The 16,663-nt window shown below is 42.1% G+C and overlaps 1 long non-coding RNA gene across 1 annotated transcript; it reads left to right on the top strand.

Moving 5' to 3' along the window:
- Window positions 1-4,688: 4,688 nt before the first annotated feature.
- On the top strand, window positions 4,689-15,867 carry LOC140219347 (uncharacterized). Its single transcript, XR_011895553.1, has 3 exons — window positions 4,689-4,786; window positions 13,115-13,213; window positions 15,688-15,867. It is a non-coding gene; the product is annotated as an uncharacterized lncRNA (long non-coding RNA).
- The last annotated feature ends 796 nt before the right edge of the window (window positions 15,868-16,663 follow it).

Here is a 16,663-nt window from a genome sequence, read left to right as displayed (position 1 = left end):
GGAACGTCTCACCAATAGAAGTGAAGAGTGCCAGTAACTTCGTGTTTTTAATAAAAACAACTATATTCTTCAAAGATCAGTTAGGAATGTTGCACTGTGTTTATGGTGACGTTGTTTCTGTAATCGCACAATCTCATTGCTTTACTGATGTATGTTCTTTCTCTTCTGATTCTATCCTGAATAATTAAGTAGAACCAATACGTGATTGTTCAACTTTGTCTTGATGGTTCTCTCACATACGCACCCATGCCATATGGGCCTAGACTAGCCTCGCCTATGGGCCCAACAGTCTTGCTTATGTTCATGTACATTTTTATGATGAAAACGATAATGTATAATGTCTAATGTATAAAAAAATGTATACCCTGTTGCTTTCGGAGTGACTGTGCAAAGGTGCAACGCAAATAATGATGAAACGTCCATTGTGAAAGGTACCACACAGTCGCTGATCACTACTACGACAGCATTAAACATAATAGGTGTGATGCTGATATTTGTTTAGATTGCTGTTTTCAGTGGCAAGTGCTGTCTGAGTGTCGTTCTTGTTTAAAACGGATGGTCATGATTTTTGTTACTTTTTGTAATCTATAGAACCTTCCTAATCAACAAATAATCAGGTTCTCAAATATATTTTTAGATGAAAGTGTCAATGAGAAAATTTTAGAGCAACATGGAAAACCTCCCCACACAGATCTCGGTTGCTTAATACGTGCTACATAAAGGCGTTTTTCCGAGCGTGAAAGAAGCCGGAAGATGCACCGAAGTCTTTCAATTTTCGGAAAACCAAACACAGAACCTTCCCCGCTTTCCCGTCAACCACTCTGATCCAGTCTAAAAAGACGGCGTCAATGATCTCACTCTTTCTCATTTAGTTTTGTGCTTCAATGCAAACTGTGGTGTATTAAAAACATATATGGAAGGCCAATGGATTTAGTCAGACACCTTGACACTTAATAACTCTGAACTTGTACTGTCCAGAGCATCCCTTCGAAGTAGGTACGCTTTGAGAACTGAGCGGCTATGATTCGTAGATTGAAATGTGGAGCGTAAATTAAAGAATTGGAAAGCTAATTAGCGTAATTACGTTAATTATTCAATTGAACATTTTGATTTCTCGTAGAAAAAATGGCCCCCTCATCGACTAATTTAGAGCAAGCGTTAGGATTGTGCTATCGGCCATAGGCATGCAATCTTTAAAAAAATTTGGTGCATCTATAAAAAAAATACGCCCTCTGGAAGGCGAGTATTCATGGGTGATATTTTTAGACAACACCCTTTTAAGAAGACTGCAAGCGCCGGTAACGTGGCGTTTTTGCAGACAAGTTCCCAGAAGACGTGCACGTAATTTCCAGCTAGTAACCTGAGCTCCAGAAGTCCAATTAACAAAAGTGAAGTTATTAACTTTGTATTTGTGCCTTAGGATCAGTTGTTTAAATGACGAATACGAAGCCAGTCAGATCATAATACAGTTTCATTTTCTTTAGATCCTGAAAGTCGCACCCAATCCGAGATATTTGTCATGGAATTTCAACGGTTAATCAAGGCAATATTGAAACCGAGCGCCAGAGCAAACCGCACCGTGACGACCAACATGAGGAAGTGTGAAACCGAGCATCTTGGCCAGTCACGGCAGCTGCTGATACGACACGGTTTGCCTGGCAAGCAGGCGCGGCTTTGTGCCGGGACAGGTTACGACACGGAATGCTTTAACTCATACTTCACCGCACACAACTTTACGGCGTGTTGTCGTCAGACGTGCAGCTGGACGCACCAAATCTCTTTATTGACTCGGTTGAGCTTTGGAAGTTCAAGACCAATATGTCGAACGAGGCACGAGTGTCAAGATTTCGGAAAGATGGATGTGCATGAAAACTTCGCTGCCTCAAAACTGCACCTAAAGCATTAACTACAATATTATTTATTTATTTCTTGGTAATGATTCTTCAGAGGTTCATTCTAGTAGTGATAAAGTATGTCGGCCTGATTTAGGAATTTCTCTGGTCAACGCCACGTGTGCTTATTTTTCAGAAAAATAATAATAAATAGCTTTATTACGCATTATTAAAAACGCGTGCAGTCTAAAAAACACCCCATATAAGGTCTATCAACTTTATAGCAAATTCTTTCCAAGTTACAAAATATATTGCAATGATTCGTTGCAATGATCTCGCACTCCACCGCGCTCAAAGGCGCAGACGATCGCGGTACACAACAGAAACCCCTTTTTTTGAGGTAATGAGGCTTTTAGTGAAAGCTTCATTTCTTTTGCGCATTTCGGCAGGAGGAATGCTTGACGGCAGCCGACTTCCTTCCACCGATGATCAGATCATGCTCTGCGGCGAAACCCGGGAGCAACACTAGGTAAAGCTGCAGGTCATCGAATACAGCTACCACTTGTGTTGCCGTATAGATTCGTCTTTTGTTTACAGGCGTGTCATTATCACTGCCTAAATAAATTCGCATCTTTTCCTCCCTTAAATGCTTTGAAGGCTTTGTCATTTTTCGATTACAACAATTTGAGTATCGACATCAACTGTGACGTCTACGTCAGTCGCCACACCTATTTCAGGGTTAAAAGGAGCAGTCTACGCTTAAAGTGATTCCTGAAGAAGCAAAGCAGTACTTTAAAGCTCACTGACATCCATACACTCACGAAGTTCCTCGCTTGCCTTGCGGGTAGCGCAGCGCAAGGTACAGCTAAGTTGGCTAGCGGACAGGGTGGTACCGTGGCGTGGTGTTACATTTAGTAGAACAAATTGTCAGATTACTTTTTTGGTTCTGCAGACAAATTCGTCCTACAGGCGTTGCTGTAAACAAGAAAGATAGTAATTCGGCATCGATATCATATATGAAGCATTGATTACACAGCATTTTTTGCTGTAGCCGCATTCGACTTAAAGCACAATTCCGATTACACCAAGCCCCACATAAATCCTAAAGGTTTTTTTTTTCTCCTTGAAGAACGGCACGTACCTAGTGAGCAAAGGTTCAGAAAGAAAGGTTCATTGAAAAGTGCCACATAGCTATTGGCACAAATCAATGCACCGAATTGAGCGTCAACGTGGTTCATGGAAGAGCAGCACATGCCCAGCTGCACCTGCTCACTGATCCAAGATGGCGTGAAAGCGCTTCATTAAAGAGCGACACATGCGCATTCTCACATACCGCTTCATCTGCATTGGCATGAAATGGGGTAGATACAGTTATACTACCGCTAACTGGAAGAATATATAGAAACAACCTATTGCGCATCAAAACCTGAGCTCCCTAACGGCTGGTTTCGCCAAAAGATTGCAGCGGACTTCAGCCCTTCACAGGAAAACAATATCCATCATCTTCTGGAGCTTTAATGTGACATTTTTTCGTTATATTGGCGATTGATCGTTGGATGAAACATCTGCCGTTCAGCATTGTATAAACACCGGTGACGGCTATTGCATCCATCAGAGTCCTTCACAGATCTCGCACACTTAATGTGAAGTAATCCAATCGGATTCGGACAAAAAACGTTAGTAAATGTGCCATCGAACAATCGTTTATGTGTTCGTGCTCCTTCAGTCATCCATAAGACAAGAGATTATGGCTGGTACTTTTGTGTCGACTAATGACACAATAATTAGATCGCTCGAAAAGACGTTTGGCCGCTGAAACACATGGATGATACATTCGACTAGCTGCATGAAAACAAATACTACTTGTCCATTGATCTTGCGTCCGGCTACTGGCCGAGTTCTGTCGAAAAAATTGATCGCGAGCAGACTCCATTCATACAAACTACCGGATTATACAAGTTCAAGGTCATGCGCTTCGGCCCATATAATGCTCCGGTCACCTTTGATCGATCGAAAGACTCTCTGCTTCTAAGCTACTGATGGTCCACCTGCCTAAGCGTCCTAGAGAACGGTTTTGTTTTCTGTTTACGTTCAGCCGCCATAACACCCACCCCATGGCAAGTCTTGCAGTGTTCCAAAGCGAATGCCTTCCCCTGAACGCGAACTGGCACTTTGGGACCCATCAGATACCCACGCTCAGCTACATTGCTGATGGTTTCGGTGTAACGCTCAGCTGCTCACGTTCGGTGCTTCTTCACTCTCTGTATTTATTTTTGCCCTTTCGTCCAAAACTTCGCAGGCGGTTCTCGAGCGCAAAGACATCTACTAAAGAAGAACACTCCATTCTTGTGCGAGCCGGAGAATGCCCATGCATTTTCTATCCTGGTATCACGTCCAGAGAAATTCCTATCGCAATAAAACATGTTCCATGGTTGGTTTCGTATCCACTTTCCTTATTATGGTAGCTCAAGGCTGTACCCATTAGACAATGGACCACCCATCTGACACAAGCTGTCAAGAACAAGTCACAGGAAAACATTACAGGAACAAACACTAGAAGTTTGCTCAAGTTTACAAAGACGGGTAATTTTTATAACGCAGAACACTGCGGAACGTCGTTTAGTCAAACGGGTCGACTTTTTTGGATTCACCCGCAAGCATTCAGTGAATAAAACTGGCATTCTTGTTTCTTTGCTTTATGTACGTATGAAACGAAAATCGACACGACCAATCTCATAAATGAAGGTTCTTAGCACTGAGAAAGGGAAGTGTTCTTATTGTGACCGACCACATACCAACATACTTAATAATGTTGTATGAGTACAAGCTTCCGTTAAATGGTCTCATTTTTGCAGGAATTTTGAAAAGCACCGACACAAATGAGAACCAAACTGACTATTTGAATAAGACCACCCAGCCTGAGATCAGCACCACGTCAACGTTCAACACTACAGGTAAGACACAAACTGCGGCTGTCTTTCTTGGTAAATGCTGCCGAAACATTTTCATTATTTACCGGAAATAAATAGGGTCAGATACTAATTCTGTACCATGGTACAAAAATATGGAACGCCTTACCAAAAGAAGTGAAGAGCGCCAGTAACTTCGTGTTTTCCATAAAAAGACTATATGTTTCAAGAATCAGTCAGAAATGTTGCACTGTCTTTACGGTGATAATTTTTCTGTGATCTTACTATCATATCGCTGTACTGATGTATGTTTTTTTTTCTTTTGTGTCCCATCCTGAATAATTAAGTACAACCAATACGCGATTGTTCAACTCTGTCTTGATCGTTGTCGCACACACGCACGTATGCCATATGGGCCTACACTAGCCTCGCTTTGGGCCCAACAGCTGTATGCTTATGTTCATGTACAATTTTATGCTGAAAAATATGATGTATATTGTCTATACTTTAAAAAAAATATTAACATTTATCTTTCGGACTGATTGTAGAAACGTGCCACGCAAATAATGATGAAACGTACATTGTGAAAGTTACCGCACAGTCGCTGCTCGGTACTACGAGAGCATTCAGCACAACAGGTGTGATGCTGATATTTGTTTAGATTGCTTTTTTTTCAGTGGCAAGTGTTGTCTTCTATTGTCGGTCTTGTTTAAAACGGGAAGTAATGAGTAATGAGTAAAACGGGAAGTAATGAAGTAATGAGCACATTCTTAATAAACAAATAATCACGATCTCAAATATTTTATTTAGATGAAAGTGTCAATGAGAATCTTGCCGAGCAGCATGAAAAACTCCCAACACAGCTCTTTGTTGCGCAATACGTGCTACATAAAAGCGTTTTTCCGAGCGTGAAAGAAGGCCGCAAATGCACCGAAGTCTTTCGATTTTCGGGAACCAAACACGGAACCTTCCCCGCTTTCACGTCATCCACACTGATCAAGGCGAAAAATACGGTGAGAATGATCTCACCCTTTCTCACCTAGTTTTGACTCGAACCCAGTTGAAGAAGACAACAGGAATTGCTATCCCAACTACAGAAATTTCAGTTGTACGACAGAAGTTCCTGGCGCGTCTGTAGTTGCCACAGACATTTCTCACGTGACGAGAGAAAAACTGATGTCGCAACAGAAACATTCTGTCGTGGAGACCAAGAGTTTTGAAGTCGCCACATAAACGTTCTGTCACGACAACAGTTGCAAAGTCGCGACTACAGCTTTCTACCGTGACAGCAATTCTGATGTCGCAACAGAAACGTTCTGTCGCGACAAACAAGAGCTTATGAAGTCGCAACAAGAACTTCCTATCGCAACAGCGATTCTGCCATCGCAACAAAAATTCTCTGTCGGGACTAGACATTTTCTGTCATTGCGTAAGAAATGTGCCACTTTCTGTGGCAGCGACATACGTTCTGACGCCGCTACAGAAGTGCTTAACGTCGGACGCTTTAAAATTGTATGTTTAATTTCGCATTGTTGGTGTACATTTCACTTTTCTCTTGCGCGGTATACATTCGTCCTTCTCTCAAGCCGGCAATTCTGATAGCACCGACACCGCTGTTAAAGTCGACGTGGCCAATTGTTATAATTGTGCCATGACGACGAGGCACCAGCAATGCCCTGCCGACCTCCTCAAAATCGGCCGCTGATCAAAGTCATGCCATCTGCGGGAATGGCTGCGTATCCTTTTTGTTTTATTTGGTAAGATGTGGCCCACAGGCCTGTGGACTTACATGTGCCGTTACATTGACACATTGGTTAATTTCCCAGAAATATTGAACAAGCTTTTGAAAAGCGAAAAAGAAGTTTTGGTTTCTTCCACAACGTTGCGTGAAAAGCTGCCTCGCTCGGGTCTCATGATTCTTGTACAGCCCTGCCGTGAGAAGCCAGTATGTTGCCAGAATGAACACTCATCAACGAATGTTTATGTAGCTATATTGCATTGTACACACGAATTATATGCGCGCTCAAATGTGTAAAGAGCGAGAGAGAACTGTCGAAATTAGCAGTAACAACCCTAACAGTGTCATTTTCATTGTTGTCTATTTCTGAATTTCTTATTTAATATAGATATCATACATTAAAATCGATGGTCTAGCGCTCCACGATGTACCTGTGGATGGTAACACTTTTGCTCTTTAGAGATGCGGCAGTTGACGCGGTGGAGTGAAAGCGCACCTTACCTCTTAAAATGCATATCTAAACATCAACGCAGAGATTCTTACTTTTGACATAGCCAAAATGTACTCTTAAGGACATGTTCGGCGTGGTGCAGCGGTGCAGTGGGGTGAAGAAGAAGAGGCTTGTTCGAACGGCCACGTGTGCGATGAGTTACGCTGGAAACAGCGCATCGGTCCTCGGCCGAGGATCACACCCATCGTCAACTACTGATTCCGGTTATTATAAAGTCGTTCTACCTCGTCTACGGACTGGCAACATCGTTCTCAATTCAGTTTTCCTGCATGCTGACCGAGCAGGGCGGCCGTATCGGGCCGCAGAATTTCGTGATGCACTTTTTCAGTGCTAAATGCAACTCATATCCTCGGCGCTGGACAATACCATATGAGCCGTTTGTGGTTAGTGACATGTGATAACAGCATCGCCAAACAGTAACTTGTCGGCAAAGGCGAGTTGTTGGTGGAGGGCCTCATGTGCCTTGTGATAGACCCGGAATGTAAAAATACCAAGATAAAGCTCCTTTGGCTTCCCCTACACCTCGAACAGGGACGGATTGTTGAAGCGCTAGAGCCATATGGCACAGTGCAGTCCATCACGAGAGAAATGTGGCGGTGTTACGGCATGGAGGGCTGGCACTTGACTAATCGATACGTAGCGTTTACATTGAAATATAGAGTTTCGGCCAGTAATCTGCCGCATCTATTGGGCCTATACGGACACCAGTGCCTTATCTTGGTTCCTGGCCGACCACTACTTTTCATCCGGTGCACCAGAGTTGGGCATATCCGGCGACAATGTAGAACACCGCGCTGCAGTAACTGTCACCGCTACGGTCACCCTGCAGGTGCAGGCGTCGGGATCTACGCTGACAAGCTTCGTGGAAACAGACCAGTTGAGGATGATACCATTACCGATCATCTAATGGACGTGAGCGAAATTGTGCATGCAACTGGTGAAGAACTCTCTCAGACTCATCGACAAGAACAGATTAAGCCGTCATCGCCTGACAATAGCCTTAGCCAGAAGCCTGCGAATGGTGATGAGACTAAGGCGCCTGACGATGAACCAACTGGGTCATGGGCAGAATCGCCACCACTTCAAGATCACCCACCGCCAGTGGAATCTCGATCAATGTGCGAGGCCGCTAAAGAGCATCCAGCGTCATCTGACTATCCATCGCCCTCTGGAAAGGAGGCTCTCGTTCCCAAAGTGTCAAAGTTGACAAAACTGCTCCGGGGAAAGCCTACTCCTGCAGATGTCCCTTGTTAACGTGCACCAAAAGATCCATAGTGCATCCCCTCATCAAGAAGGGAGTGGTGCACCTCTGGAGCACCATTTAAACACTGCACCTACTTAGGTAATCATGGCGGCCGCTCTTGCCTTCCATTTTGGTACTTTAAATGTCAGTGCTTACGAAGTAAGCGACGGCAAGTACAGCTTCTACATTTGTTACGCAATGGAAAATTAGTTATTGCTTCTATCCAAGAAACAAATATTGAATCCGACGAAAACACAGAAGTAGCTCTATCTCCATTCCTAGCTGACTTTAATGTTTCTGTCAGTCCTGCGGTAGCCGTTTCTGCAGGTTGTATTTTATTTCTTAGAAAACAATTACCATGCGATTTGCTACATTTCTTTGCAGATAGGGAAGGGCGCCTTATCTGTAGCGATATTAATTCCAGTGGTATGTGCTTTAGATTTGTGTGTATTGATGCCCGGAACAATTTACCTGAACGGGAGTGTTTCTTCTTATCTACAGAACATCACTTCTGTACTGATCGTGTTTTTGTTCTTTTTGGAGATTTTAAATGTTTGTGTAACGCGCAAGATCGTACATCACTGAAGCTGAGACATGATCCAAGTAGTGATGGCCTGCAACGCTTGATATGTGATTATCAGCTTGTGGGTATTGGGGAAATTTAAAAGCGGGATGTCTATATACGAACTTCCAGGGTACCTCGCATGCAAGGCTCGATCGAATTTATGTTTCACTTAGTGCGCTGTCTCTTATTTATGGTGAAACTGTGCACCGTATATCCTTTAGTGACCATTGCCTAGTCTCAGCATCGTTTCGCAGCCGCCGGTACCAAAGTTGGCGTATGTGCTTGGAGCTGTGAAAGTTCATTAACCAATTACTTTCGCTTGATTGTTTCTTAAAGCGTGTTACTGAGCTTATAGCTCATCTGTCATGCCGCAAGAACTTGCCACTGTTTGCTGTGTGCGAATTATTCAAACAGAAAGCTAAAATGATGGCTATCGAAGAATCATCAATATTGGCCTTTGAATAAAAAGAATAATTACAAAGCATTCTATAGATCTTTAGTGAATTGCTTGAGGTTGAATGTCTACATCCGGGTCAATATATTGATGATATTTATAAGGTCAAGGCACAGTTACAAACTTTGGACACAGAAAAATACAGAGGTGCACTAGTGCGTGCACGAGAGCAGCGTTTCCTGGAAGAACAGCCTTGCAGTAGGGCGCTAGGTGATGGGCGCCGACACGCGCTGTCTAAACAAATACTAAATGTAGAGTATGGTGGAATCATTGTTATTGAGCCTACTCTAATAACTGAAGCGTTTTTCGAACCTTATCAAAAAATTTCGAGACCATATGCCATTGCATACAGATGCTGCCAAAAAGTTGTATCATTGCTGCCCTAGTTAAATCAGGGTGATTATTATTATTGAAATGAAAACATTGATAATAATGAGGTAACTGTATGTACCGATTCGTTAGCGACGGGCAAGACGCCCTGCCCGGATGGCCTTACTGCAGAATTTTATCAGTGTTTTCGTACCCTCTTATCGCCATTATTTCTTCACGTGTACCGTGAGGCCTTGGAAATAGGGTACCTAACCGCCACAATGTACGAAGGACACACGGTCCTTACAGCCAAAAGCGATGATGAGACTAAATTGCAAGAAGTGGACGGAATATCGGCATATCTCCTTATGCAATGTGGTTTATAAAACTTTTGTAAAGGTATTAGCTAACCGTTTGCAAATCGTAATGAGATCTGTAGTCGATGATCATCAAACATATGGCTTCAGGGGCCGGTCCATTCAGGCTAACATTCATGTTGTGAGATCGGTGCTAGAGTGTTTAGCTGAGGGAATTGGACAGGCGACAATGGTGCAGCTAGATCTGGCTAAGGCCTTTGACAAGGTGTATCACTCATTCCTGCTTACTGTACTAAAGCATGTGAATTTCGGATCCCTGCTCCATAGAGGTGTCAGGATATGTTATGCTGATGGCTCAACGAGGCTGATAGTGAATGGCTCTCTCCCCGATTCGATTAAGCTTGTATAATCAGTACGACAAGGATGCCCTTTGTCGCCGCTTCTTTTCTGCTTGTATTTAGAACCATTTTGTATGAGTAATCTTAAATAACTAAATTTCCAAGGATTCAGATTACTGACTAAGGAGGTTCGGGTTCTCGCGTATGCGGACGACGTGGCCTTTTTCTGTAGCGATAGAAGGAGTGCAAAGACTACTCTTTCAATTACAGAACAATTTGGTGCGGCTTCTGGGGCAAGCGTTAACATTGAAAGAAGTTCAGGTTTTTGGTTTGCATTATGGGCCACAATGCCATCACATTACGCAGCTATTCAATGGAGAAAAGGTCTGCGTTATTTAGGTGTGCCTCTCTCACAGTATAGAAATAGCAACGCTCATTGGTCGGGAGAAGTTGGCAAAATTCAACCTAAAGTGAACTTTTGGCGAGGGCGCAATTTTCACCACTCCTGGAGTGTCGGGAAGCCGAATCTGAGGGAAACATACATTTTTCCTTAGCATACAGGCAGCACATTCCTTTTCATCCTGCAATGTTTCTCGGTCCAAAACCGCTTTTTAATACAGACACAGTCATAGGCTTCCTCAGAGATGTGATCTTACATGCTATTAGTCTCATACATTCGTAGCGCTTCCACTTTCCAGAGGATGCCGCTGTGATAGTTTTGTATAGCAAATGCCTATTGGCCCTTTTGTCTCAAGGGCTGTAACGGGGCCGTGGTGCTCTAGTGAATATTAAAATCTACATGTTTTATATGGTATCATTATTTCGCAGTGCACCTTGATGCTCATAGTGGAGGGATTTTGTCATTGCAATAATGTTTTTATACACATACTTTATGCACATTAGAGCGACCATTCTTTAAGGCCCCTTTACAGCCACGTCACACCAACTTCATAGAAGTCATAACTCCATTGCAAACTCATCAACACTGGCTTGGCGCTGTTTGGCTATACCTGGACCTTGCGCCAATAAACACCACACATTCATTCGTTCACGAGAGATAGTAATTTGGCCTGAACATCGTATATCAATCGTTCATTACACAGCTTATTTTGCTGTAGACGCACTCGACTTAAAGCGCAATTTCGATTACACCAAGCACCACATAAATCTCCCCAAATTTTCTTCTCCTTGGAGAACGGCACGAACCTAGTGAGCAAAATTTGAGTAAGACAGGTTCATTGAAAAGTGCCACATAACTATTAGAACAAATCAAGGAACGGAAGTGAGAGTCAACGTTGTTTATGGAACAGCGGCACATGCCCAACATGGCGTGAAAGCGCTTCATTGAAGAGCGACACATGCGCATTCTCAGATACCGCTTCATCTGCATTGGCGTGAAATGGGGTAGATGCATACATACTAGCGTTATCTGTAAAAATATACAGACACAACATATTGCGCACCATAGCTTGAGCTCCCTAACGTATGATTTCGCCAAAATATTGCAGCCGTCTACACCGCTTCACAGGAGAAGTATACCCATCATCCTCTGAAGTCTTAATGTCACTTTTTTTTCTTATATTGGCGACTGATCTTTGTACGAAACATCTGCTGTTCAGCATTGTATAAACACTAGTGGCGGCAGTTCCATCCACAAGAGTCCTTCACAAATGTCGGCCACTTAATGTGAAATCATCCAATCGGATGGGGAGAAAATGGTTAGTAAATGTAACATCATACACTCGTTTCTGTTCTTCGTGCTTCTACAGTCATCCATGTGGCGAAAAGAGATTGCAGCTGGCACTTTTGTGTCGACAATTGACACTTTAATTACATCGCGCGAAAAGATTTGTAGCCGCTGCAAAACATGGATGATGCATTCCACTGCCTGCATGGGACCGAATACTTTTTGTGCATTGATTGTGTTTCCAGCTACCGGCTGAGTTCTGCCGACAAAATGGATCGAGAGCACTCTGCCTTCATACCAATTGATCGTTTATACAACTTGAAGGTGATGCGCTATGGCCCATTAGATGGTCCGGTCACCTTTGATCGATAAAAAGACTCTCTGTTTCTAAGCTACCAATGGTCCACTTGGTCGGCGTCGTAGAGAATGTTATTGTTTGCTGTTTACGTTCAGCAGCCATCACATACACCTCATGACAAATCTTGCAGTGTTCCAAAGAGAATTCATTCACCTGAACACGAACTGGCACTTTGGAACCCGTCAGATACCCACGCTGGGCTACATTGCTTGCGCTTTTGGTGTCAGGCTCTGCTGCTCACGTTCGGTGCTTCTTGACTCTATGCATTTATTTTTGCCATTTCGTCAAAAATTTCGCCGGCGGTTCTCAATTGCAAACATATCTACTAAAGAAGAACACTCCATTCTTGTGGGACCCGGAGAATGGCCATGCATTTTCTATCCTCCTATCATGTCCAAAGAAATTCCTATCGCAATAAAACATGTTCCATGGTCGGTTTTGTGCCAACTTTCCTCGTTATGGTAGCTCGATGCTCTAGCCATTAGACAATGGACCACCCATGTCACACCAAGCCCGCATAAAACAAGCCACAGGAAATGAATACAAGCACAAATATCACAAATTGGGTCAAGTTTCAAAAGACGGGTAATAGCGATAGCGCAGAACACTGCTGAACGTTGTTTAGTCAAAGGGGTCGACTTTTTCGGCTTCACCCGCAAGCCTTCAGGGAAGAAAACCGGCATTCTTGTTTCTTTGTTTTATGTATGAAGTTAAAATTGACGCGATATATCTTATAAATGAAGGTTGTTAGCACTGTGAAAGCAAAGTGTTTTTACTGTGAGAAATCACATACCGATATGCCTAATATTGGTGTATGAGTGCAAGCTTCCGTGAATTTGTCTAATTCTTGCAGAAATTTCGAAAAGCAGCACCACAGGCGAGAAACTAAGTTCCTTTTTCACAAATACCACAGAGCCTGAGACCAGCACCACGTCAACGTTCAACACCACAGGTAAGACAAGTGTGGCTGTCTTTATTGGTAAATGTTGCCACAAAATTTTCATTAGTTACGGAAAGAAATACGGTCATACACTAATTAAGTACCACGGTACAAAAATATGGAACGCGTTACCAACAGAAGTGAAGAGCGCCAGTAACTTTTTGTTTTCCATAAAAAGATGATATCTTTCAAATGTCAGTTAGAAATGTTGCACTGTCTTTATCGTGATATTGTCTCTGTAATCATAGTATCGCATTACTGTACCGATGTATGTTTTCCTGTTTTATTTTTCATCCAGAATAATTATGTACAACGAATACGCGATTGTACAACTCTGTCGTGATCGTTGTTGCAAATACGCACGTATACCATATGGGATTTCAATAGCCTCGCCTATGGGCCCAACGTTTGTTTGCTTATGTTCATGTACAATTTTATGATGAAAAAAATAATGTCTAATGTCTTAAAAAATAATACCCTTTACATTTCGCACTAACTGTAAAAACGTGCAAGGTAAATAATGATGAAGCGTTCATTGTGAAAGCTACCACACAGTCGTTGATCGATATCACGACAGCATTCAGCAAAACTGGTGTGATGCTGATACTCGTTCAGATTGCTGTTTTCAGTGGTAAGTGTTGTCTTCGATTGTTGTTCTTGTTCAAAACGGGAAGTGATGATTTTTATTACTTTTTGTAGTGTATAGAACTTTCCTAATAAAAAAATAATGGTGTTCTCAAATATTTTCTTTAGATGAAAGTGTCAATGAGAAAATTGTAGAGCAACATGAAAGCTCCCGACACAGTTTTCTGTTGCTCAAAACGTGCTACATATAATCTTGTTTCCGGGCATGAAAGCAACCCGCAAATGTACACCATATTGCCGCACGACTGGCCGCTCTATGCACTTTGCTGGTGTTGGAGGTTTATTTCACCCTCGGAAAAAACACTTTACCTACGGAGCAACAGAAAGCTCTATCAGAAGTTTTAACAAGTTGGTCTACAATTTCCTCATTGACGCTTTTCGTCTAAAGATATTTTTGAGAAGGTGAATAATAATTCAGACTAATTACCTAATAACGTGAACAGATACAATATTCTGTGCATCTCCAAGCGACGGCAAACAAGGTTACCTTTGTCCTGTAGAGCTACGTAGAATTTGCATATTTTTGTAGTTTGGCTAAAGTAGGCTGCGAAACACTGTACGTATAATATATATATATATATATATATATATATATATATATATATATATATATATATATATAGTAAACAGGAAAGAATATTTAAAGAGATAACTGCGGCACTAGGCATTGATACTTATTAGAAAGAAAAAACTAGCAATCACTGCGCTTTCAATGTTTTAGTGCTAAGCTCATTCCAGTAATCAGTCTGCGTAGAAAATACTTGAATTTCTTGCTCCATATGAAAAAGGAAGGAATTCTTAAATTATGGTGCTCATTTCTGGAGTATTCTATTATAAATCAAGATGGCTTGTTTTTTTCACAATAAAATTGAATTTTTTTAGTCAATGAGAATAATTGTGTCTCGGACAGCAGTCTCTTAGTTCTAGAAAGTGAATATTTGCTTTTTTCTAATACATCATTCTGCGATGTGCCCAAGACATTGATAAATATAAAGAGCGCTCCATTTGTTTTACTTTTTGTTGTTTATTTATGTGGATTTTCTAAAATGGTCCCAATTTAACCATCATACTCTAAAATGGTAGGCCATTATTCAGTGGGAATTTGGAACGGATAATTTTGAAGCAAGCCTCGTTAAACGAAATAAATTATTCCCATTTGTGACAGCATAAGTAATACATTTGTTCCAGTTTAAATTGCTCGAGATGAGATAACCTATTTTCGTATAGCTACTTGTAACGTATATCATTTATACTTTTTTAACCCTCAACGAAATGTCTTTTTTTGTTACGCATTATCTTCATAAGCACTTTTTTATCATAGGTGATCAGCATTTTGTACTCTTTGCGCCATGCGGCAACAATCTTTAATACCTTACAGGTGTGGAATAGGTATCCCTACCTACCGCACTCGATACCTGGTTGTCGGATGTCTAGCGTACAGCTGTTTAGCGAATTGTGATGTCTGCGCACTGATACCGCTAATAACAGCGGCTGATGAAACTGCTTGTAATAGAGCGAATGTAAGTAACCACAATATATTTTTATGTATTAGCCGACACAAAATAAAACTAAATCCAGAACAGAGCTGCAGGCATATCGCCATTGTAAAATCTACAAAGAACTTGACAAATGGTGGTGAATGCTTGTCAAGAATAAATGTGATGCTGAATACAAAGATTTCATGGCGTTATAGTGCCAGATGAGTGCATTAAATATTCTTCATACGAAAACACTGATTTCATTTACCTTAATAATATTCTACTCAGAAAAAATATGACGTAAGGACAAAGGTCTGCTATTACCGATGTGCACTGCGACTAATGCAAGATTGTTTTAAATAGCAGGTGCAACTGGCCAAAACTCTTCCATCTGCCAACTCGACCCCGACAAAGGACGCTGCAGAGCAAGCTTAGATTATTGGTACTTCAACTCCAACACTTCTAGCTGCTCCCTCTTTAGCTATGGTGGGTGTGGAGGTAATGAGAACCGTTTCTACAACTGTACGGAATGTATGAAGAAATGCAATGGTAAGTGGTTTGTGTAATTTATGCCAGATTTTTTATAGTAATTATGCATGTAAGTAATTATGCGTATAAGAAGTTTATCACTCAAGAAAAGCTACTCGGCTTCTTCGGAATATTCTTCGAGAAAAATGCATATATTTGTTGACCTTCATGCTGGTTTTATGGTAACCAAACAGTTTTGCAGAATGAGTCTGGGGAAACAGGCGCAAATTATTCAAAAATAAAATCGAGCCTGGGGCCCTATAACGTAAAACTATTCCAATATGTTTCTATTCCAATTTCCTGACGTCAAATTTGCGTAACCACCGACGCAAGATCCGGGCGGTCACCCACAGGGTGTTCTGAACAGACCAATCAAACGCTCTCCTCGTTCATAGGAGGTCACTTTTGTTTGCTTGAAAAACGAATAACATTGCCTACACTGAGCGGCTTGTCGTATCTAATTGGCTGACAAGAGGCGAGGAGAACGCTCAAGTGGAGAGGGATTCGATGGGGCTGAGCCACTGCACTGAAAGTCGATAACCGGATGAAGAGGGTGGTGCCGGCGGCTACGATTGGTCGGCTTTCCCTTACTTAGCTTGCGGTGGCTGGTCGAAAATCGCGGCGGCATGCAACGGAAGCTCAAGAATGACGCTAAAACGGACCCTCAGCAAATAAGAGTTGGCAGAATGAGGGGGTAAACGTGCCGAAAATTCTCGAAAACGTTACACGGCCACGCAAGAAGTTTTATTATACGCAAATACACCCATGCTCTCCGGCAGGCGCGAGTAGCCAGCGTCTGAGCGATCGGCGG

Source organism: Dermacentor andersoni, chromosome 7 (assembly GCF_023375885.2).
Source record: "Dermacentor andersoni chromosome 7, qqDerAnde1_hic_scaffold, whole genome shotgun sequence".
In the NCBI taxonomy this organism is placed as follows: domain Eukaryota; kingdom Metazoa; phylum Arthropoda; class Arachnida; order Ixodida; family Ixodidae; genus Dermacentor; species Dermacentor andersoni.
Note: the sequence above shows the minus strand (reverse complement) of the source record. Positions and strands in the feature narration are given on the sequence as shown.